The sequence below is a fragment of the Typopeltis vanoorti genome, chromosome 4 (assembly GCF_054136105.1).
Source record: "Typopeltis vanoorti isolate ZY-2024b chromosome 4, IOZ_Tvanoo_1.0, whole genome shotgun sequence".
Classification (NCBI taxonomy): Eukaryota; Metazoa; Arthropoda; class Arachnida; order Uropygi; family Thelyphonidae; genus Typopeltis; species Typopeltis vanoorti.
Window position 1 is genome coordinate 54,290,238 of NC_143552.1, and position 25,931 is coordinate 54,316,168.

The following is a 25,931-nucleotide window of genomic DNA, read 5'->3' on the forward strand; positions in this document are numbered from 1 at the left end:
TGATCACTTGTGTAGATGTCCTTACACTATGGAAGATCATTTAGATATCAGAAAATTTCAAATTTTTTAAAGTGAAGTCATTAAAGAATTATATGAAGATTATAAAGAATATAAAGTTAAAAATCTCATAAATCAGATCGCATATTCATTTTAGCATAGAATTACAGTTATATCCAATTTGATATTTTAAGGATACTTGTGACATAAAGACTGAATAATATAAGAACGTAAACACAAGAAAGATATTTAATTAACCAAATATTTTGGTCTGGAAATAGCAGACCATCTTCAGTGGCATTACAAGAACAGTTTTAAAAAAAAAATACAATGTGGAATACTAACAATAGATCATTTAAAAATAGAACAAGCCATGTGATGTTATATCACTAAGTATTAAAGGGAATATTTTTAAGCAGAGACATGGTTGAAATAAAGATATTAATTAATAATATTAAATAACATAAAATTAATATGAATTAATGAGTTATCCTGATTAGACTTTCCCAGATTTTAGATATAGATATACAGTCATTCCGATTCAGGTTAGGACGATGGAGTAAGGCCTCTATGCTTTCTTTGAATAAACGTTCAAATTTATATCGGGATCTATGTAAGAGGCAAGTTTTTGACCAAAGGATGTTGTGGTAAGTTTCAATCCTGTGCTGAGTCAATCCAGATTTTTCAGGTTTGTTGTGATGAATGGAGGATTGATGTTCTTGGATTCTTTTTTCAAGAGAAATCCAGTTTGTCCAAAATAGGAGAGATCACAGTTGCAGGGAATTTGATAAACTCCAGGAAGAGACATAGTTGAGCGTTTGTCTTGAGGAGAAGGAAAATATATATTATATTATATTATATGGTTATATTATTCAGTTATATCCAATTTAACTGTCAAGCTTAAGATGTTTTCCCTGTGTATAAAGTTTAAATTATCATCATTTCCTGGTGCTGCAGTTATTGGTTCAAACACTACTTTTGATAGTCTTTCATTCTACCATTTTGTTTATGATACTGTATATTTCACAATAGCTCTACTGTCATATTTACATTCTTGAATATTAGTATTTCTAAGCCTTCCTACTCCTTTAAGAAAGAATACTCATCATAGGTGGCAGAACTCTGAGAGAATATGATACACCTTGCCTTGGAAACATCTGGTGTCAGAGCATTCACCACTCATCCTGCAAACACACTCCTTTTCACTTACTTTCGTCTTTTGTACAACCTCTGGCGATGACTTCTCTTTTCCTCTCCACTTATTACCTTACACAATATCTCCCCTAAATTTATTTGGTAGACTTCTCTTAACAACCTGTATGTCTCAATCATATCACTTTTTCTCTTCCCTTCCTATCTGCTAAGCTCTGCGGAATTGTCTTAATCTCTTCTTACACTCAAAATTCAGATAATTAGATCTATGCACAGACATCCATATGTAACACCAGCTCCCTAGCCATCAACATTCCTAGATCTCTCACTTCCTTGAGTGAAGTTCCTTCAATACAGTATATCTCATTCCCTTGTCTAGAATGAGAAGAGAGATTGAGATGTATTGTATGAATTTACATCCAAAATGCATGAATTTACCCTCCTTAAAGTACCAACTTATTCAGATACTTTTGTAGCAACACTACATTAGTTTTAATGGAACTTGCAACATAGTGATTGAGTGAAACAAGTTACACGCAGTATATAATTTTATTGAAAATTAGCCAACTGATATTTTATATTAAAACTTAACAGTACATCTTTGGTGTGGAACACTGAAGTCTCTTAGCATTAGCATTTGAAAGACCAGAAAGATTGCACTAGATACTATGCATGAATTCAAAACATAGAATGGTTTTAGGGAGAGTAGAAGAAGAATCAAGTAATTTAACTTGCTCATTTGATAAGCATTCATAACTCAAGAAAAAATGACTTATTTTTATTTTTTGATATAATATCTACCTTTTGAAACCCTCCTACCGAACAGTGGGCAATGAACATCTCTGGATGTGAATTAACTGATGCACAGACTTGCATGCTTACTAAAGAACATACTTTTGCTATTGTCCTTAAAACCATCATCAAATTCCTGCCATGTAGCTTCAAGAGGTGTACAGGATATGATAGTACTACATTAAAAATTTACATAATTACTAACTTCTTATATATAATTTTCCTCCAAATCAGTCTATTACTTGTCAAGGCTCCAATATTATCATTATCAGATCTTATATTTCTATCTTCTAAGGCACTTTTTGCCATATCAATCCACCTAATATCTTGGTCTTCTTCTGGGTCTTTTTCCTGCCAACCTGGCAAGAACACTTGTTTTGCTAATCTTTCCTCTCCCATTCTGTTTAAGTGACCATACCACCTCAGATTAGCTCTGCTAACGCATTCATGGATGCTGAAAATGTCAAGTTCTTTCCTAATACCCTCATTTTTAATATGATATTGCCATTGATGTCATCTGTTTGTGCCCCTAATCTTTCTCAGGACTCTGAAATCTGCAGTCTCTAGTCTTTGGTCATGTGTTTTACTTCTGACCCAGCTCTCAGATCCATAAGTTAAAACTGGTTTAAATACTATCTTGTATACAGCTAATTTAGTGTTTTGACTAATTTCTCTCTTTATTCAGTGGACTTACTACCATACCAGCTTTGTTGATTCTGTTGTCTCTATTTCCATATTTAATTTACCACCTTCACTAAAAATCGTGCCTAAGTAACTGAAATGTTTCATGTTAAAGATACCAAGTAATTTTAAACCTGGTTTTACTCCATTTTTCCCAAGTGAGCAAACCGACAAAATGTCAGTTTGCGCCTGCAATAGATGCAAGACTAGCTGATCCCACAGGTAGTGCAAGACCAAGGCAACTCGTGGTAGAAGTGGAGCAAGCTCTGATCACTAATCTTAATATTTACCCTTAATGTCAAAACACATCTCCAAGAAGGGGATGTATGATGTTTTGTATTAAAGGCAAGGGGCCACTACCCAGACCGGTTTCGACCTTTATTGAGGTCGAATGGGAGTTCATATCTCATCATCATTGGCCTCTTTAGAGTCAAAAAGTTGTGCTGAGAGGCAGCTTTGATAGGAAGAGAGGAGTAGAAAAGATAGAGTTGATAGTAGTAGGTAGTTAAAAGAGGCCTCGGTCGATCTACTTGGCCACACTCAAGAGTCATCGCCAAGCCTCTGACATTTCCTCCCTCCATCCGTTCTTTTCAGCTCTCGACGGCCAGTCATCTCTTCAGATGTCTGGCCGGCGAAAGGAGTGAAAAACAAATGAAAGAGGACACTTAAAAAGAAGAACTGAGAAAGGACACAAGAAGTTACATATCACTAATAGCAAAGACAGAACGAAAAAAAAAAAAAAAACAACTGGGTGACATGAAAGACCAATTTAAACTGAGGAGAGTGGGGGAAGAGCCTGGCCTGGGTGATGCAGCCCACAAGGAGCTGCACCGCCTCAGTGTTAGCCTTCGCAGCCCAGGTTCTCAGGATACCCCCTCCTGTGTGGACAAAATTTAAACGAAACAAAACTTAAAGGAAAGATTTTTTTTTTTTTTTTTTTTTTCCCTGGCAGATCGATACTAGGAGTCGACTGACTTGTTAGGCGAGGTTTAAATCCTCCTTCTGTCTATTGTTGTGGGTTTTAATGATGAGATCTGCTAATTTGTCTCCACGGACATGGTTTAGCATGTAGAGGCCTCTGTGCAGTGCTAGTCCCACGTCGTCCTCTGCATCGATAAGACCAATGATCTTTTCAGGAGTGATTTCATCTATATTATCGACAAACACGTCGTTCCATTCTGCACTGACGACTCTTGGCCCGTTTTGTCCTGTGAGTATCAGTTGAATGTCTCCGAATGTTTCTATTGCTTTTCGTAGTCTCGCCTCCTCCTCGGGGAAATCTTTTAAGAGATGCAATATAGGTGCATTGGCTTTTGCATGAGGGAACTTTGTCGGTTCTGATATTGCCTTTGTTTCAGCTTTGCCTGGAATTCCTCTATGAGATTTTTTTCCAGGATTGTGGGATTCTCCTATGGGTCTTAGATCGTCTCTTTGTTCTTGTTCATCTGTTTCTAAATGGGTGTCTGTTTTATTTCCTTTTTCTTCCTCCTCCTCTGAACTTGACATTTCTGCTGGGCTGTCGTAATTTGGTTTGGTTCTTTTATTTTCTTCTTCTTCTGGTGTGATAGGTCGTTTGGTGGCATTGGTGTTATTCTCCGTTTCCATTTCATCCTCGGTTTCGATGATTTTTCTAGCATTTCGTTTTTCTTTTTTCTCTGTTTTTCCTTCTGTCTTGTTGCCAGTAGGTGGTTGGATTTTGTCATTTGTTATCACCATAAATGGGGTTGTAAGTGCTGGGAAAACGTCAGGATCTATAGTGGTAGTTTCTGTCACTGTCTTATCTGCAGTCAGGTAGTCATGACTTGTAGGCTCTGAGCTCTTGGTTGAAATATTTGCTGGAATTGGCGAAATGGCGCCTCCTATTCTCTCGGCATGTGTCCTGCTAGGACAAACGTTGACTTTGTGGGTAGTATCCTTGCATTTCAGACAGGGTGCTTCACACTGGGCTAGCACATGTCCTGCTCCCATGCAGTTCCTGCACTTGTTCTTGGGGCAGTCCGCACCTAAGTGTTCCAGTGATCCGCACAGAAAGCACTGTCTTTTTATGCCCGGGTAACTGACCATTACCCTGGCTGACCCGATCATGACAAAGTTTGGGATTTCTGCCTTCATCATGATCGAGAACGAAACTTCTCCTGACTTCCACTGAGGAAAATCAGCGTCCGTGCCAATTTTTATATCCCGGACAGCTCCCCATTTCGAGAAGACTTTTACTATTACATCGCTGTCTTCTTCTAAATATTCGAGCGGGAATCGATCAATTTTAACTGTTTTGGAAACGCTTCCCACCACAAAAGGATGATAAAGTTTCCCTTTGCATTCTACTCCATTCAGCAGTTTCTCCCGTGTTGCAACGTCCGTGCATACAACCTGAAATCTTCCACCCCCATAAGGTGTGAAACCGGAAATTTTGTCTGCCCCTACTTTATCAATAATGGTTCTAGCAAACGTCCTCTTCTCGATCTCTGTATCTATTTCGAACCAGAGGGTTCTTACCCTCGGTAAAACCGAAGACATTATTTAACGAAAGAAAGGAAGAAGACTTTCCAAGGATAGTCTATTCCTATGAAATAGCAGAATGCCGTATATAGGCCTAAAAAAAAAAACCACAAAAAGAACAAAGGAATCTTACCAAGGCAGGACTTCAATCGGAGCTCTCTTTTCGGTTCTCCTAAACTGTTGCAGGAATCCGCTGGAACAGGTTTGAAGAAGGACTGGAACATGGAGCTTTCTCTCAGGGCCGCTGAAAAAGGTCTCATCAGTGGGAGCCAGGCTAGAAATACCAAGATTTAGTAATGCAGAGCTTGTAAGTATTTTACCAAAACGAGTTACCATAAGGTGTTATAACCTTATTAAATAAAAATCTCAGGAGGAGATATAGATGTAGAAAGTATTTTTAACTTGGGTATAGTTATGTTAAAGATACCCAGTAATTTTAAACCTGGTTTTACTCCATTTTTCCCAAGTGTGCAAACCGACAAAATGTCAGTTTGCACCTGCAATAGATGCAAGACTAGCTGATCCCATAGGTAGTGCAAGACCAAGGCAACTCGTGGTAGAAGTGGAGCAAGCTCTGATGAGACCTCAATAAAGGTCGAAACCGGTCTGGGTAGTGGCCCCTTGCCTTTAATACAAAACATCATACATCCCCTTCTTGAAGATGTGTTTTGGCATTAAGGGTAAATATTAAGATTAGTGATCAGAGCTTGCTCCACTTCTACCACGAGTTGCCTTGGTCTTGCACTACCTGTGGGATCAGCTAGTCTTGCATCTATTGCAGGCGCAAACTGACATTTTGTCGGTTTGCTCACTTGGGAAAAATGGAGTAAAACCAGGTTTAAAATTACTTGGTATCTTTAACATAACTATACCCAAGTTAAAAATACTTTCTACATCTGTATCTCCTCCTGAGATTTTTATTTAATAAGGTTATAACACCTTATGGTAACTCGTTTTGGTAAAATACTTACAAGCTCTGCATTACTAAATCTTGGTATTTCTAGCCTGGCTCCCCACTGATAAGACCTCAATAAAGGTCGAAACCGGTCTGGGTAGTGGCCCCTTGCCTTTAATACAAAACATCATACATCCCCTTCTTGGAGATGTGTTTTGGCATTAAGGGTAAATATTAAGATTAGTGATCAGAGCTTGCTCCACTTCTACCACGAGTTGCCTTGGTCTTGCACTACCTGTGGGATCAGCTAGTCTTGCATCTATTGCAGGTGCAAACTGACATTTTGTCGGTTTGCTCACTTGGGAAAAATAGAGTAAAACCAGGTTTAAAATTACTTGATATCTTTAACATAACTATACCCAAGTTAAAAATACTTTCTACATCTATACATCTATATCTTCTCCTGAAATGTTTCACTTGTTTGCCAGCCTGGCTGGCCGAGCGGTTAGCACATCCGCTCTCCAGCCAAAAAGTTGCGGGTTCGAATCCTGCCATGAGCATGGATGTTTGTGATTGTCCTTGGAAATACTAGTGGTGGTGGTGGGCGCGGTAGATGACGTTGGTATAGTTGCGGTCAGTTGGTGGATTGAGTGGCGGAGACAGAGTTGTAGAGCAGGTGCCCTCCCTCGATGAGTCTTTGGACTCCCTGGAGGTGTCTAATAATAATAATAACTTGTTCTATAGGATCTATATTCACAATGTTGATATTTTCAATACTTCTGTTTTCATTGTCTTTGTATTGTTATTACTGACCTTCATGCCATATCTATTACAACAGTTATTCAGTTTAGTCAGGGAATCTTGCAGACTTGTAGTGGGTTTATTTAGAAGTATAACATCATCTGCATAAAGCAAAGAGCTGAGATTAACATTTCCAATTTTGATATCAGGTTTAATACCACTTTCCTTCATAATTTTATCCATATAGATAATGAATAACATAGGGGATAATGTACATCCTTGTCTCACACCAGATTTAACATTAAACCATCTTCCTGTACTTCCTTCAGTTCTAACTGCTGATTTACAACTCAACTAGTATTGCTTGATATAATCACCCATTGACACATATAACTGTAGCGTCTTGATTAGCTTCTCTCTTTGCACCTTGTTATATGCCTTTTCCAGATCTACAAAACTTAAACACAGATCTTTGTTATATTCCCATGATTTCTCAACTATTTGTCATAAAGTGAAGATCTGATCCTGACAGTCTCTATTTGGCCTGAATCCAACTTGTTCTTCACCAAGCTTTTCTTTCACAGTCCTTCTGAACCTTTTCTCAAGTATACTTACATAAATCTTATCAGGAACGCTCAGTAGAAAAATATCTCTGTAATTCTCATATTCAGTTTTATTTCCCTTTTTATATATGGGTACTATGAGAGCTCTACTCCAATCATCCGGAATTCGTTCCCAGATCTTCTGAACTATGCAGTGCAGCCACTGTGAGAATTTTATACCTCCATACTATAGCAATTCTGGTCGAATATCATCTACTCCTGCTGCCTTTCCACATTTCCAGCCTTTGATGGCTTTTTCTAATATGGATATGTATTTCTGATTGCATGTCTGGTCAGTGTTATTTTATGACTGTGCTATCACTGCTTGTTTCATTTAGCAATTTTTCGAAGTCATTACTCCATATTTCAAGGATATCTTTTTCTCCAGTTTTCATGTCACCTTTATCTCTAATTCCTTTTATAGCACTCTTTCCTCCATTTCTGAGCTTTTTCAACAACCTGCAGAATATCTTGCTACCTTCTTGATATTTATTTTCTGTGTTCTTGCTGTACTTCCCATGACCTTTGTTTAGCTAGTTTTAAACAGTGTTTAGATCTCTATTCTCTTAGAGCACAAGCTGATTTATTTGCCAAGAACGTTTGATATGCTTTCTTCTTTTCCTTCATTGCCTCTTTGACTTCCTGTGTCCACCATGGAGTTTTGATTTTTCTATCCTTGCAGACAACTTCCCCACATGCCTCTCTGGCTGAATCGATCAATGTTTTCTTCATGATTTACCACTCTTAATCTCGAAGGTTTGATTCCTGTTCTCAAACTCATTCATTTTTTCTTCAATAATGTTTGGGTATTTTATTTATAGTTAATTTCTGAGAGCTGCTCAACTTTTATTCGCTTTAAAACTTATTTATATGTTCTTCTTTTCAATATGAAATAAATAGTGATCACTTCCAATTTCAAATCCTCTGTACACTCTGGTGTTCTGCACCAGGGAGGAAACATCACTATCAACAATAACATAATCAATGAGACTTTTCTTATTCCTTGCCTCTTCTCTCCATGTGAATTTGTTCACATTTTTATGTTGGAAAATTACATTAGTAATAACCAGTCCATGTCCTGAGCAGAAATCCAACAGGTATTTGCCTGTTGTTATTATTAGCTTTGTTCTTTTCTCCAAATTTTCCCAAAATATTTTTATGTCTGAGAATCATTTCCTACTCTGCTATTTAGATCCTCAACATGGACCAACTTTTCCTTTTTCATTGCGTCAGTTGCTTTCTCTAAAAGCCTCAAAAACATTCTTCCACTTGTACCTTAGTAGAATCTTCTGTGGGCCCATAAACACAAATAAGTCGTCTCATTGTCCAGTTCCCCATTCTGATATTTGCCCACATAACTCTACTTGAAACTGCCTGCCATTCAAGGAGATTAGTCTCGTATATAAAACCATCCTTTATTTTGATTTTATACATGATATCGACTGCAGTAGTTTCACTAGGTATCCAATGCCTTGCCTCTGTGTTTTGCTGTACAGTATTAATTGTGGGCATCCAAAAAGATAACCACATCTCATTAACACAGCATGCAAGCTAAAAACAAGGAAAAATATACTGCAAGAATTATGCAGAACAACTTAGGGTGCCTCAGCAGCAATGCTTCACTGCACTTCTCTTGGTCTCGTTTACTCTGCAGCTGAATATTGCTCACCCGTATGGCTAAACAGTGCCCATGTGTATTTGGTTGATGCTCAGCTTAACACCACTATGCACCTTATTTCTTGAACTGTGCAATCAATCCTAACCTACTGGCTCCCAGTGCAGACAATGTCCCACCTCCACAGATCCAACTTTCTTCTACATGAATACAGCAAAATCATGTAAATGCAAGATCATCCAATCCACGAGACATCCCACCCCTTGAAATAAATAGGCCAAAGTAAAAACACCCTCCAATCTTAACAGCTAAAAATCTTGTGGAGACAAGTTTTAACATGAAGGAGAAGTGGAAAGAGTCCTGGTGTAACACTTCAGCAGGGGACTTCCATGAATTAGTGGACCCAACGCAGATTCTTTCAGGTTTTGACCTACCTCGGAAAACCTGGTCTACCCTTAACAGAATTTGCACCAATCATGGCAGATGTGCCGATCACCTTTACAAATGAGCATAATTGACTCACCCAGTTGTGACTGTGGATCACCTCACCAGACAATTAATCATATTGCAGTAGAATGTGCCCAACTTGCATAGAATGGAAACCTGTTGGACTTCATCCATGCTACCCCAAGTGCAGTTGACTGGATAATCAACCTAGACTTACAGTTGTAGTCTATTCTTGAGTGTCTCTTTTATGACTGTATTATGTATTATTATAGTACATATGTCTATTATTATGTTTATATATATTAAGGATTAATGTAATGTAACTTTTCATGTGTGAGCCATACACTAAATAAATAAATGAATCCAAAAAGGGGTGGGGGGGATCCTGCTAGTCTTACACTACTTAGGCCTATGCTTCAGCAAGATGGGTGGTCCTGGATGGCCCAGCCAGAATCAGTTGGCTAGTGGGCTTGCCTGCAAGGATCAAAATCAAAGGTGTTGCTGTAAGTCTTCTTCCCTGTCTTCTGAGAACAAGCCCATGGCTTGATGTGTTGCTCGTATAGCAGGGTGTGCCCTGCACAAAGGCATCTTTGTGCAGGGCACACTCTGCACAAAGTTCCCCATCCTTGGCATCTGATCAGGAGGGTTGCTATTTCATTTTAATTTAGAAATTCTATTTTATGGTGGTGCTGATACCAAACTTTGAACAAAAGTGCCTGTTAACCACGGGGCTGCACTGTCTTATGGCATCTGGTGTAGCCATGGTGTTAAACTCCAAGCATGGTGACTGCTTGCCAGAGAGTTGTTGGAAGTTTTTCCACTTGGTTATACTATAAATTAAAGATGCCAAGAAATTATATTCTTGGTTTAGTCCTTTATCCAAGCGTAAGCAAAGTTTGCTTACGCTTTCAATCAAGGTGAGGCAATCGAGTATTTTTCAGGACTGCGTAGTGATCCTTCCCATAATGTATAGCATTATACATGTCCATAAGGATATGTGCTTTGCATTATGGGATACTAAGGCAAGTGATGTGAAGTCATTAGCTTTTATATGTGAATTGCCCAGTCCTGAAAATACTTCAGGCAAAGACTTTGTTTGCTTGCACTTGGATAAAGGATTAAACCAAGAATACAATTTCTTGGCATCTTTAATTTATTGCCAGAGGGTGGCCATCCATGTGTGGTTCCATGGTGAGTGGAGAGCTGTGGCATGGATCTAAACTCCTACGAATGAATAGGGTTGCTATTTCATTTTTTGTTGATCAGGGCCCTCAACAAGCCCTAATCAGGTACAGAAACTATACAATAATCAACAGAAAAGCAAAGTAAGAAACAAAAAAATCAGAACTTGCAAAAATACACCACTGTTTTTTTTTTAATCTTAATTCTCAACAGGTGATTGTCAAATTGAAAAAAAAATGTCATCCTAAATTCTTTAAAAAAAATCCAAGGCTAATGAAAACAAAACTACTCAAAATAGGAACCCAAATGATGCCATCCAAAAGAAATAATGAAAACATTCCTACAATGGAATTGTCGTGGATTTCATCGAAACATCATTAACATCAAGGCCCTGTTGCAGAAGTATGAACCAGTATGTCTCTGCCTGTAGGATACCTAAAGCCAAGATATGATTTGGCATTCTAAAATACAACTGTCATTCATAAGGACAGGATAGAGGATGGACTTGATAATGGGGGAGATGCATCATTGTGAGCAAACCCCCCCCCCTCCAGCAAGTCTTACTCAATATATATACACAGAAGCAGTTGCTGTCTGACACACTCTGGTGGAACTCTGATAACACTATGCTGCATGTACATTTCCCCTGCAGTTATCTCCCAAGATGAGCTTGATGTTGTCATATTGCAATTATCACCCCTGTACTTTTAATGAGGAATTTAAATGGACACAGCATGCACAACACTCTGTGCATGATGTTCTAGCACCTAAACATCCACTTTCATAGATTTAACATCTTCTCACTCTCCTGCTTACCTGTATGGGCATCTTTGCAGTCTTTGCATGGATATCACAATGGAAAATTGAGCAAGCTGACTGGCTCACCATCTCATCATTAGAAGAATTTGATTCTACAGTGGAATGACAATTGTACACCAGCTAAAGAAGCTCAGAAGAAAGCCTGGGATATTTTTCAAAGATGCCCACAACAATTCCCCTCATTATTTTCAATTGTACTCAAGCAACATACATCCTCGTTAGAGTCAAAAGGAATCCTAGATCCAATATGCATCCTCCATGCATATTGGATCAACCAACACTAAAAAAGTCTATGACAAAATCCAGAAAACAAAGGGCAGATATACCACCCACTAGCTCTATTCTTGAACACAATGGTTGTACAGTTGCTGGAAGATTTTTCCGAAAATGTTAACAACATCAAAGCAGAAAAACAACAAATCCAGTTTTCTTTGAACAGCACTGAAGAATACAACAGGCTGTTCACAAAAGAAGAAATGAAAGCTGCTTTGCTTAAATACCATCCAGCTGCTATTGGACCAGACAGTATCCATTACAAGATGGTAAAACATCTGTCACCATCTTGTGCAGATCAACATTGTTGCATCTTTATAACAGAATTTTCTGCAAGCGCATTTCTGGATACTTGGCAAAAGACAATTATAATTGCCTTTCATAAGCCAGAGAAGGATCCAGAATCCCAAGTATAGTTACTATCATCTAATTGCTCTGACCAGCTGCTTCTGCAAGATTCTGGAAAAAATGGTTAACTCTCGTTTTTTATTGTTTCTGGAGAGAAACAACTTTTCCAGAACAGTATTTGCCTTCTGAAAATATCATTCTACCCGATTATTAAGTCAAGTCCAGCTGGAGGCATCCATTAGAGATTCCCTTCCTAAAATACCAACATCTAGTATTGGGTTTCTTTGATATAGCAAAAGCATATAACTATTTAGAGATTTAGAATACTGAAAGACTTACATAATTGTGGTCTTAGAGGGAGTCTCTCTCTTTTTATCAATAACTTATCTAATTGAAGATTCCCAATCCAAGTGGGAACTGCCCTCTCCTAATCCTATAACCAAGAGGAAGGAGTCCCAGAAGGTTCTGTTTTAAATGTCACACATTTTGCAGTTAAGGTCAACTCACTAATAGGACAACTTTTTATAACAGTAAGTAATGTGCTGTATGTGGATGAATTCACCATCTTCTGTCATTCATGTAATATGAGGGTTATAGAAGAGCAAGCCATCGACCATCTTTCCAATGGGTGTATGCAAATAGGTTCAGATTTTAACAGTAGAAGACAGTTTGCTTGCACTTTTATCACAGATGTGGTCTTCATCCTGGCCCAGAACTCTGATTTGAACAATCATTAATCCCAGTTGCATTATAGTTGGCCAAGATGCACTTGGCCAACTATTTTTCTTGGGACATATTTGACAGCAAACTCAGTTTCCTCTCTCACATATGTCAGTTACGAGACAAGTGCCTTTAAGCAGTGAACATTCAATACACTCTGTCTTCCACTTGTTTTGATGACAGATCTTTGCTTCATATGTTCAGGGCGTCGATAACATCAAAACTTGATTGTGGGTCCCAAGTCTATGCTGCCAAGGAGAGTATACTTCAATGGCTAAACACTATTCACCATCAAGTCATCAGAATTGTAACTGGAGCATTTTGCACATAACCTATTCCTAGCCTGTACGTTGAGACAAATGAATCACTTTTGTTGCTGTCATGTCAACAGCTATCTCTTTTATACGCAACAAAAATAAAATCCCTGTCAAACTACCCTACCTGGCCAACTGTTTTTCATCCACAATAGAATAATCTTTATAACACACAACAGACTGCCATAAAATCCTTTGGTTTGCAGATAAAACTTCTCCTACAAGCTATAGAGATTGCAGTAGACAATATAGCTTGGATGCCAACAAACACACTTCCACCGTGGTAGTCATACATGCCAGTATGTAGCTATTCTTTCAGCAAACTACCGATATTTTCTACCTCTTCTGTTGTCTACCAGCAGCTCTTCAAAGCTCATAGAACCGTACAGATGACTCATAATCAGAGCACCTAGTGGAATTTTCAGACAGCATTATTATATCTTCACAAATCTCACTCACTAGGCTAACAGAGCTTGAATTAAACTACATCAGATTCCATCACTACCAAAGGTGCATAACATATTCAGACTCACAAAGTTCTCTTCAAGCAATAAGAAATCTAGAGCTCTAGAAACATTTGAATCAAACACCTCCTATTTCAGTTATGGAATGTACACTTCGATATACACGTCTGTTGGATTCCAGGTAGTGTTGGAATTATGGGAAACGATGCTGCAGATACTGCAGCTAGGTCAGCTCACTTCGCAAACATCCACCATCTGCTATACTTGTACCATAGACAGATTAGCAGCAGATTATCAGACAATTTATATCCCACTGGCAGTTATGTTGGAACAGAGAGACTAATAATAAACTCTACCAATTTAAGCCTGAAATTAAATTATTACAGTCTAGCCTGCACAGGGTTCAAACAGTGGAAATTGTTCTTACTCGGCTTTGCATAGGTCATAGTCATCTTACACACTCCTTATTTGAGAGGTGATTGTATGCCTATGTGTGAGTTCTGTGCTGCCAGATTATCCGTCACTTATATTTTAATCGCCTTCCCTCATTTCACCAACAAGTACACAGTCATTAATTTAGCCATATTTATAATCTGTCTGATCCCTGTAAACTCAGGCAGATTTTATCAGATCATCATATGGAATGAACTTGTCACGTTCAACAGCTAATTATTATTATTATTATTAACATTTGACCTCCATAGAGTCAGAAACTCATCTTTGGAGGTACACACTATTGCACCCAATGCTCATCCAACTGTGCCTTAAACTGATTCACTGTGTCAACAACTCAGCAATGTATTCCACTCTCCATGCAAAGAACTTGCTCATCACTCCCTTTCACACCCTCCTTATACAGTTTCCAGCAATGGCATCTTGTTGTTCTATCCCCCATTCTATGAAAAATCTCTTCCATGTCAACCTGATAACAACAACCCTGACTAGCTTATATGTCTCACTCATATCCCCCCCCCCGTTCCTCCTATTCATGAGGCTTTGCATCTTATATAGAATTTCTCAATCTGTCCTACTCCACAGACCACTGACCATCTTTTTGAATCTTCTCTGGACCCTTTCCAACATATCCTTGTCACCATCAAAACCTTTCGACCAAATCTGTGCACAATAATACATATTTGGCCTGATCAAGGCTTTATACATCTTGACCTGAGTCAGTATATAGATTAAACAATGGATACCACAGGATATACTGCTTGTCACCTTTTCCTTTTAAGACGCATTGCAATTGCATATATTACTTGGTGGATGTTATCTACCAACCATCTTTGTAACTTGGCTACCAAATGACTTTTCCATCTTACTCATTTGTAACAGTAATTCGTCATGTGATATTCTATCAGGCACTTTTACAAAATTGAGAAAAATTACCTTAAGTATCTTCCCTGTGTTGGATTCTGATTATGTAGAGATTAGAGTAATTATTATTTGCTTCAGAATCCAACATGATCTTCCATCACAAAGGCTAGACTTGTAAATATTATTTAATGTAAACAACCTATTTACAATTTAATATTCATATAACTACTTTAATTTTGTCTAATATGTAATTATTTAATCAAAGATATATGTATTAATAATGAAAAGACTGTATTAAATATTATTAAGCTATTTTATTTATTACTATATTAATATTATAAGAACTTGTATTTGATAATTTAACTGCGCATTAATTGAAATGTAAATATTCTCTATTTATTCCTGTTTGTAGAAGTTTAACGTTATGTAATAGCTCAATTTTATTGTGTTTTGTTTTGTTGTCATGGAGATGCATGTAAGTAAGCGAGCGCGAGTTGGAACACCACGTGAGGAGAATGTTGAAAATTATTGAAAAGAGTTTTAGTCAAAGAAAATCACGAGAATAATTTAGGCGGGAAGAATGGATATATAAGCGATGAACGCTGAAATTATAGATTATTAAGAGAGAGAGAGAGAAAGGAGAGGATTAGCATTAGGTTGGAATTGGAGCATTCGGGAATCACAGTGCGATAATAGTGAGTCGGCAAGTCACTCAAGCAGCTAAATAAAGTCTACTAGTCGAGAGGCGGTTAGCTAATAAGTTGTAGAATAACAATTATAGCTACGGAAGACAGCTGAGTGACTACTAAATAGACTAGCAATACTTGAGTTGATATTTAATTTCAGGGCTGACCTGTCAAGGACACACAGAATCTTGAAATAAAGCACGGAGTTGCTAGAATAGTAGAGGCTATAAAATTGAAGTTTACCGATAGCTGTGTTTAGAATTGTAGTGTCTAAAGAATTAATTAAATACTGGAAGAGTGAATAACTGTGCATATAAAACCTCAAGTTAAGGAATTATTGTGTGTTGCCTTATTTCATGAGTGATCAGTAGTACTTTATGCAACAACGTTTGTTTATGTGTATTGTGACCGATGATTAATTCAGGTATTGCTTATAAGAATTAATTTAATGAGTGCCGTTTAATGTTTAAGGTGTTTACAGTTATAAAAAGTGTTTGCGTATAAGTTGATGAAGAAAGAAGATTGTCGGTAAGATTATTCCAACCATTAATATTCCCATACAGAGAAGTGTGTGAGTTTCATCCTAGAATTTCCTTATACTAACAGTAACTATTGCAGAGAATTAGCTGAAGTGTAAAATTAAAAGTGTTTGTTTGTGAAAAGGTGTTAGTGCAAATTTTATTGTATTTGGATCTTAAGGAACTGTGAGAAGACTGTATTAGAGATAACAGATTTACCATTGTCTGAGTTTGCATGATTGAACTTATCAGAGAAGCTAAAATGTTTGTGATATCTTAATTACTGATTTGAAGTTAAGTGTATAATTTGTGATTTTAAAATTAAATGTTTGTTTTTGTTAATCAAAAGTTGTATTTTGCCTGAATCTCTTTTACTACACCATTCATAAAATATTCGAACCAAAGCGGGAGAGATAAATAAGTTAAATATACTCGGCCAGTATATACAATATTAACACCTAAAAAGAGAGACAGTTGTGAGTTGGTTTATCTTCAGTTCTTGAACTAATTCAGATATAAAGTGGCGCAGTCTTTAAATATAAATTTTCTTTATATTTGAATTAGAAATCAACTCACAACTTATCAATTAGTTAAGAACATCGTAATAGTAATCATGTCGGATCCAAAGTATAGATTGAGAAGTAGGATCCAACACCTGCCCATTATACTTGTCACCTGTTATAAAACATAAACCAGGTTATTGAAAGAAGACCTCCCCTTAATAAATCATGTTGCTCTTGAGAATGATTTCAATTCTCTTCCAAGTTTGCACTCTATTTTTGAACCAGTCTCCCTAATATCTTCACCACCACACCACCTGATTCACAAACTGCCCTGTAGTTTGTCAACACTGTCTAGGATCTTCCCTATTCAGTGACTATTTTCCTATTACCATTCTTGTTGTACAACTAAGTCAAGGCACTCAGCTCCTGCAATATCCCATATAATCCTGTGATCTTATTAACATCAAGCTTAGTTAAAAATTCGAACACTTCAATTTACCAAATGACAGTATCCCCTCTTCTTTCCCACTATTATTCAAGACCCCCCCCCCCGTCTTAACATTGACAAAATAGTCGCCAAACATTTTTACTATAACTTCAGTGGATGTGACCCATGTGCTGTTTCCAGCAACCAAAGTCATTCTTCCATATTCACCGTTTCTTATACTCAGTGACATAACTCTTTGATTCCCTTGGATTTCATTTTCTTGCCTCAACCGATATATGTAATTTCAAATGCTAGTTTCTCTGTTTTCACTATCCTTATCACCTTCAAAGCCTACTTCTCAGTATTGCTGGTGAGGTTACCCTGTTATGCATAATTTCATTATTCATCTATTTCACTTCCATCTGTTTATTCTCCTAACCTAGGAAATGCAATCTGACCTTGTTTTTGAGATCAGTAAACTTATCTCAAAAACAAAGTCCCAGGCATAGGTGATTTCTCTCCCTTCAACTGATTGTGCTATGACAAGTTATGAATCTATTTACTTATTTTATCCTAGTCTGCTGCTCTGTAATTCCACACATCTCTTTTCAGTAAAGCTTATGTTTGTCTAGCTTATATATATGTATATATATTGCAACCACAAAAGGTTATTTGCAAACCTATAGTGCATTTTGTACCTTGGATGGGCTAAAGATTTTTTTTTCTTCTATTTTTATCAATTTTATATAATTTTTGGCATTTTTAATTAATTTTTTACATAGTCCAGAAACCCTGCCCTAGAGACCAAACATGGAACTTTTTCAAGCCACTTCAGTCCTCCATTAAGTGGGACAGTGGTCTTACACTAGGCAATGAAATTCATCTCCCACCTAAAATTCCTATATCAAAACTACTTGATTGCCCTCAACAGTTAGGTATTATGACTTCATAATGTCTAGCTGGTGAAGTCATTATTCATCTCCTACAAAATGACTTCATATTTTTAGATGTTAAATCCATCACTCTTGTCCAATATGCTGCCTCCTCCACAATGGACTTGGAAGTCACTTTTATGTCATGAGATTTCATGAGATTTTGACTATATGAGCTCTGTTACATTCACCCCTTTCAACAAACATCCTGGAGTTTACAATATTCCATGTTCATGTGGCCTTGCTTACATATGGCAAACATCTATAAGTTTGGAAATTAGACAAAAAGAGCATATTGGAGATGTTAATAACAGAGAAGACAGCTAAGGGCTAGCTTTCTACTTCTCCCACACTCACCACAATATTAAATGACAAGAGCTTTATGCCTTAGATAGAAAACAACTTCAGTGCCTGTAACATCAGAGTCTATGATGGTTATCCCCTCACAAGGCATGAATCAGATAGAAAACAACTTCAGTGCCTGTAACATCAGAGTCAATGATGGTTATCCCCTCACAAGGCTCAACAGAAATCAGGGAATGATTTTTGTAATATTTGGAAGTCACTTAGATTTTTCCATACATCAGATTATTAATTTTTTTTCCAACTGTCATGCATTCCTACTGAACAATGACTGACCTGTGCCAGCTTTCATGCTCCATGTTTTTTTTTTTTTTTTTTTGTGTGTGTGTAATGGTTTCTACATGTTTGGTTTTAGTTATGTAATGGTTCATGTTTACTGCTTATTGTATTTTTTGTTCTTCCTAACTCTGAAGAAACCACTGGCATATGTGGTAAAACTAGTCAGTTTAATTATCTATGTTATTATGATCTACAGAGTGCTTCATTGCTCACTTGGTATAGATGAAGCCCTTTGATCGGAAAGAACTGGGTTCGATTCCTGTCCACGACATAAGGAACCTTTATCTGGTCTCTTTTGACTAAATGTGAGTTAACCAGTCTCATACGAAGGTAGGTTTTTTCACCCAGAAACTCAGGTTTTTCATCCCTCAGAACAGGCAAACTGTCTTCGTGAACACACACAAATTTACAGTCCATAAGATACATATACTTAATCATTAGGAGGGCTCAATCTGCCCCTCCCCCAAACGGATGGAGGAGAAAGGGGGGAGGAACTCCATACTATTAAATAAATAACAACCTATTAAATCCAGTGTTGTTTATCATTTATCACATTTCTCCATTATTATTATTATTCCTGACCTGCACATGAAGTCATAGGACTCATGGGGGGATTCAGTTTTTAATTTCAGTAAAATTATGGAGACTACAACCATGTTAGGAATAATTACTTTAATTTCAATTAAAAAATAAATAAAAATAAAAATAATAAAAACTACATCAAAGCTATATTCTATTTATAACATCATCAGAGAACAAATTCATATGGATAGTTTTAATACAGCAAAAGTGGCGGCCTAATCCATCATTTAACACAAGTGTTGTTATATGAGTTGAGATCCTAGATTACTTACTATTCTAATTATAATTAACTATTAGACCAAAAGATTATGTGGGTAGAACATGTGACATCCATATTCTTGGGATTTTTAGACCACCATAGTTGTTAAATTTAATATGCTGTTTATGTTCCTTTTTTCTGATAGGAATTGTGTGTCCTGTTTCACGGCTATCTCCAGGGTTGGCCAGCAGAGGAAGTGGATCCTTGGATGAGTTGAATAATTTCTTGGGTTGTATTTCTGTTTATTTTGTTTGATATCCCTTTAATGTGGAATGGCTACAATTTTTTTTTTTTACTAGAAGTCAGGCCAGTAGAATAATGGTCGATCAACTCATTGTCACTTTTTTTTTTTTGGCATACTGTTTGAAATGTAAAATAACTTGTCGTTGTGTATATATGTATGTGTGTGTGTGTGCTCCAGGTGATGATCATAATATGAAGATCGAAATGTCAGGAAATTAAAATAATTATTCCTAACATGGTTGTAGTCTCCATAATTTTACTGAAATGATCTCATTATATGTTGATTACTGCGCAGAGACAAACTAGTGTGGAACCACCACCCTTTCATTTCTGCTTGTCAACATCCTCCTCAATATAGCAGTAGTTCTCTGGGTTGTTTCACAATGTTTGCAGTAATTTACTGTTGCAAATTCAGATTTCTTCAAATTTCTATCTACAGTCACCCCCACGATACTTGACTTCTTCCATTATAACGTCACTAAATTAATATGAAGCATCTCATATGTGGATCCCAAATTTCAAAATCATGTGTTTAGCTGTATTGAACTGGCCCTATTCATTTATACACCTTTCAAGCTTACTGAAATAAAAATACTCCTGAAAAGCTAAAACATTAGAACAATTACTAATAACCCTCCCAAGCTTCACATCATTTGCAAACAATTGAATATCTTCCTAGACAGTGACAATATTATTGAAATAAAATTAAATAGTAATGGTCCCAGTACTGAACCCTATGGCACTCAACTTGTAACCTTCCTACTCTGTGATGCTGCTCTCCCCAAATACAACTCTCTCTCAATTTATCAGAAACAACCCAATTTATCAGTTAGTAATCCACTAATCTGATATCTAAATCCATATGTTGAAACATAAACAAACGATTTGTCATGTGGCACCCTGTCAAATTCGTTTAAATAATCCAAAAATATAATGTTCGCCTTACACCCTCATTGACTGCTTTTGTTGCACTTTAATAAATTTAGTTTAATCCACTACTCCAGCATATTTATAGAAAGGGTGGTTGTCTTTTGGAGATCTTAGTAGTTTACGAATAGATTCTGTTGGTTTAAATGTTACTCTTATTTTGCGTTTATAATATTCCATGCTCGTGTGGTTCTAGTTACATCGGACAGACTTCGAGAAGCCTTGAAATCAGGCAAAAAGAGCATATTGGCTATGTCAAAAACAACAGACAGGACATTTCTGGCCTATCGTCTCATTTCTCTACAACTAACCATGTCATCGAGTGGGACAAAAGTTGTTCCCCTTACTTAGAGGAAGATTACCATTCAAGAATTTTCAAAGAAGCAGCCACAGTCGCCCGTTCTAATGTCAACCTTAACAGAAATCAAGGCCTAATACTCCCAGAGATATGGAAAACCCTAATGAAATCTTTAAAAACAAAAGAAATGAATTTTAATAGAAACTAGAAAGTTCTTTAGCAACAGCTAGCTAATCTTGTACATGCGATATGTGTTTCATGCACGTTCGATACTATTTTATTTGTAATTATTCTAGTCAGTTTTTTACAGTTATTCTTGTCAGTTTTATAGTCACACAATTGTGAGATTGTTTCAGCCTATATGTAAGTGCCCTGAAGATGCCAAAAGTTAAAGTTTGGCGAAACTAGTTGGTTAAGTTAATAAAATTGATCAACACTTGATCTGTAAACTAAAAATATTATTACTAACATCCTTTTCATTTGCAGTTCCTGTTGGATTTCTCTATTCATCCATTTTACTCCCAATCAAGTTATTCACTTGTGGTGTACAGTTTGCGATTGCTGTGAATAATTTCTTCATAACTATCTCCAGTGCATTATTGACCCATCTTGCTTCAAATTATTTCATTCATTGCACTGCTCCAAGCTGGTTTCTGTCTATTATAGTTCTTGTCTTAGTGAGTACAATGGGACGATAGTTGGATGACTTTTATCTTCTTTCTTTGAGATTGGTTTTATATTGACTTGTTTCTATGCTGAAGGGTAGATGCCAGATGAGAATAAAAGATTGTAGAAATGACACAAGATAATGGTTATACAGGAGCACTTTTAGGCACATTTGGGAAAGTACCATCAGGATCAGAAGCTTCATTGATGTCCAGGCCATTCAGGATTCTTTTGATCGAAGACTAGACGAGGCTTGGAATACTTGGTAATGGTTGGGGGGAGGATATTTTCCCTTGATCATCCATCACTGCAGAAGTTGGAGAAGAAGAATGATGCCAGGAAGTAAGCCTTGTCTTTAGATGATGTTACTGTGGTACAATCTGGTTGTGTGTGTGTGTGTGTGTGAGAGAGAGAGAGAGCAGAAATACGAATGGGCAGAAGTTGCATTCACTGGCCTTTGTGATGAATCAGAAGGCCTTGTCTTCCATTTGAGCAGGAGGCAAGTTTGTTGCATTTTGGCTGTTTTGGATTGGCTGATGTTTTTTGAAGCTACTGTGCGCTGTCCTATATGCTTTCAAATTAATCTGTTAATTTGAAGAAATCTGTAGGCATCCAGATTAATTCCATATTCTGTTTACTTGTCATTTCTCCATATTGGAGATATGACAAGTAACAGATTAATTTGGAAAATTGTAATAGGAGGTTAATAATCATGCAAGTAAACCTGCCCATCCTCCCTTTAAGGTACACAGTTGGAATTGAATGATGATGGTGACATTTATATATTGTTTCTGTGAGCATTGATACACATCATGAAATGTTGCTGTGCTATCATGTGTTCTAAACATTTAGAAAAGATTGTAGTTATCAGAACACCATAGGCAAGGTATGAATTCAGCTAAATGAACATAGAACTGCAACCAACATTTAAGAATGCCTCTGGCCATGGCTAACAGCAGATTATTTCAAGGACAACCTGACAATAGCTATGCTTGAGGAGAATCTTGCTCTATGTTCAAGAAACTCACACTCTGTTCAAGCCATTCCACTATTCATCAGCACTTACAACAGCTGGTAAAACTAATAAGAAAAAAGTAAACTCTCTGTTTTTTTTTGTCACAAGACAATTTTAGATGTTAGAGAAACACTTATTCTCTAGTGATGAAGAATCTGCTAAACGACAGCTGAGATCTGGTTTTCATCAAAGTTTCATTTTGTGTCTAGTGGGTTTTCTATATGTGATTTGATTGTATTCCATTAAATCAATAAATAACATCTGTTACTAGAACTCTAATGCATTACTTATATCATGTGTGCCCAAATCAAACAGTTTGGTTTGGAAGAAATTTCACATCTGCCATAAATTTCTCATAAACTGTTCTGTGTTGTAGCATCTGCTTGAGATTATTCAGTTGTCTCAACACTGTTTTTATGGAAAAGGGGATTGGAAAACTTTTTATCAGGTTCTTTGTGTTTTAGCTTTGAGACACCAAAGGAATTTTTAAAACATGGAATTAAAATGCATTTGAAAAGGTGGTAGAAAGTTACATAAAGAAAAAAGAAAAATATTGACTTGGTTAAAACTTTCCATTTTTTTAACGCTACTTTTGTGATGAGTATTTTAATAGTTTGTTGAAATGGAAATAGTTGTGTAGCATGTGCACATTATGAAGTGAAGTTAGTAAGATCATTCTGACCTAAAAATTCACAACTTTTAAAGTTCTTTCTTCTGATGTTTTTAGTTAGTCAAATAAAAATGTCGATATTTAAAGAAAGTTATATGAAACAGGAAAGCCATATGCAAGTTCTATTTTATTTGCATTTAAAAGGCACAGAATCTCAGAAATTTCAATGATTAGAATTAAACTTACACATACAAGTATTTTTTTTAGTATCCATCAACAGTAACAATACTTTTAAACTATTCTACAGATTTCCTTATTTGATGATATCTTTACTATTAAATAATAATGAATGAGGGGTGCTTAAGGGTCAAAGCTGTATAACTGAGAGGAGACCTCCACATAGCCTTTAAAGGAATGCGGAGAACCGACCAGGACTTCTGACCTAATGTCCAATCCTCACCTTCTTGTGGTGCACCCTGTTGGGTATCTGCTTAGATACTGAACAAACGAGGATGGGCTGGCAATTTGGGATTTAGCCGACCAAATTGTATTCTTTATTGGCTTAAATCAATATACAAAATGATGGTACGCCATGACAAATTTTCATGCCGGCTGGGGCATTGCCCGGTTAAACAAGGCCCACGTTGTTTCTCCAGGGAACCAGGGCAAACAGCAAAAAGTCAGCTACTGGAACAAATCTGAAAGCACACCCCAACTCAACATCACCAGAGTTAAAGATCGGTACTATCACCATAAGAAGTCTGAATGGCAAACAAATGGAGCTACCTGGAGAATTAGATAAGTACCAGATCGACATAATAGGGGTGACTAAAACAAAAAAGACAAAAACTGGTGAGATCTTTCTGAGCAATAAATACAAAATGTTATATTCAGGAAATCAAGGAAAAGAAAGCATAGCCATAGTATTCAACACAAAATACGAGGCTACTCTTCTTCAATGGCAGGCACTCTCAAGTAGAGTGATGTGGACAAATATCAGAATGGGGAATTGGACAATGAGACTTATTTGTGCCTATGGTCCCACAGAAACTACTAAGGTAAAAGTGGAGGAATTTTTTGATGCTTTAGAAAAAGCAACTGACACAATGAAAAAGGAAAAGTTGGTCCTTGTTGGGGATCTAAATAGCAGAGTAGGAAATGATTGTCAGACATGAAACAATATTTTGGCAAAATTTGGAAAAAAGAGCAAAGCTAATAATGATGGCAAATACTGTTGGATTTCTGCTCAGGACATGGACTGGTTATTACTAACACCATGTTCCAACATAAAAATGTGTACGAATTCACATGGAGAGAAAAGGCAAGGAATAAGAAAAGTCTCTTTGACTCTGTTATTGTTGATATTGATGTTTTCTCCCTGGTGCAGGACACCAGAGTGTACAGAGGATTTGAAATTGGAAGTGATCACTATTTAGTCTTGAGCAGGATAAAACTGAATTTCGTATTGAAAAGAATTACATGTAAGAAAGTTTTAAAGCGAATAAAATTTGAGCAGCTCTCAGATGTGAACTGTAGACACAAAGCTTATTGAAGAAAAAATGAAAGAGTTTGAGAACAGGAACCAAACCTTGGAGATTCATTGGCAAGCCTTGAAGAAAACCCTGATTGATTCAGCCAGAGAGGCATGTGGTGAGGTTGTCTGCAAGGATAGAAAAAGCAGAACTCCATCCTGGACACAGGAAGTTAAAGAGGCAGTGAAGGAAAAGAAGAAAGCACATCAAAACTTCCTGGCAAATAAGTCAGCTTGTGCTCTTAGAGAATACAGAGACAAATGTAAGAAAGCGAAACACTGTGTAAAACTAGCTAAACAAAAGTCATGGGAGGACTTTGGCAAGAACATAGAAAATAAATATCAAGAAGGTGGTAAGATATTCTGTGGAGGTTGTTGAAGAAGCTTAGAAATGGAGGAAAGGGTGCTGTAAAAGGAGTTAGAGATGATAACGGTGACATGCAAACCGGAGAAAAAGATATCCTTGAAGTATGGACTAATTACTTCGAAATATTGCTAAATGGAACAAGCAGTGATAGCACAGTGGTAAAAAAAAACACTCAGCAGCCATTCAGTCAGGAATACATATCCATACTTGAAGTAGAAATAGCCACCAAAGGCTTGAAATGTGGAAAAGTAGCAGGAGTAGATGATATTCGACCAGAAATGCTGAAGTATGGTGGTATAAAAGTCTTACAGTTGCTGCACTGCATAGTTCAAAAGGCCTGGAACAGAGGGTCAAATTCGCGGTGATTGGAGTAGAGCTCTCATAGTACCCATATATAAAAAGGGAAATAAAACTGAATGTGAGAATTACAGAGGTATTTCCTTACTGAGTTCCTGGCAAGATTTATGCAAGTATACTTGAGAAACGGTTGAGAAGAATTGTGGAAGGAAAGCTTGGTGAAGAACAAGCTGGATTCAGGCCAAATAGAGACTGTCACGATCAGATGTTCACTTTATGACAGATAGTTGAGAAAGTATGGGAATATTATAAAGATCTGTATTTAAGTTTTGTCGATCTGGAAAAGACATATGAAAAGGTGCCAAGAGAGAAGCTATTCAAGACGCTAAAGTTATATGGTGTCACTGGGGCAATATATCAAGGAATATACTTAGTCTTTATTTGAGTTGTAAGTCAGCAGTTAGAATTGAAGGAAGTAGAGGAAGATTGTTTAATGTTAAACCTGGTGTGAGACAAGGATGTACATTATCCCCCCTGTTATTCATTATCTATATGGATCCATTAAGAAGG

At 36.9% G+C, this 25,931-nt stretch overlaps 1 protein-coding gene across 1 annotated transcript in view; it reads left to right on the forward strand.

Annotated features, from left to right (window-relative positions):
- The window catches only part of Nse4 (SMC5-SMC6 complex kleisin component Non-SMC element 1), a 244,990-nt gene that overhangs the window by 169,921 nt on the left and 49,138 nt on the right, over positions 1-25,931 (forward strand). The gene's annotated exons all lie outside the window — the stretch shown is intronic.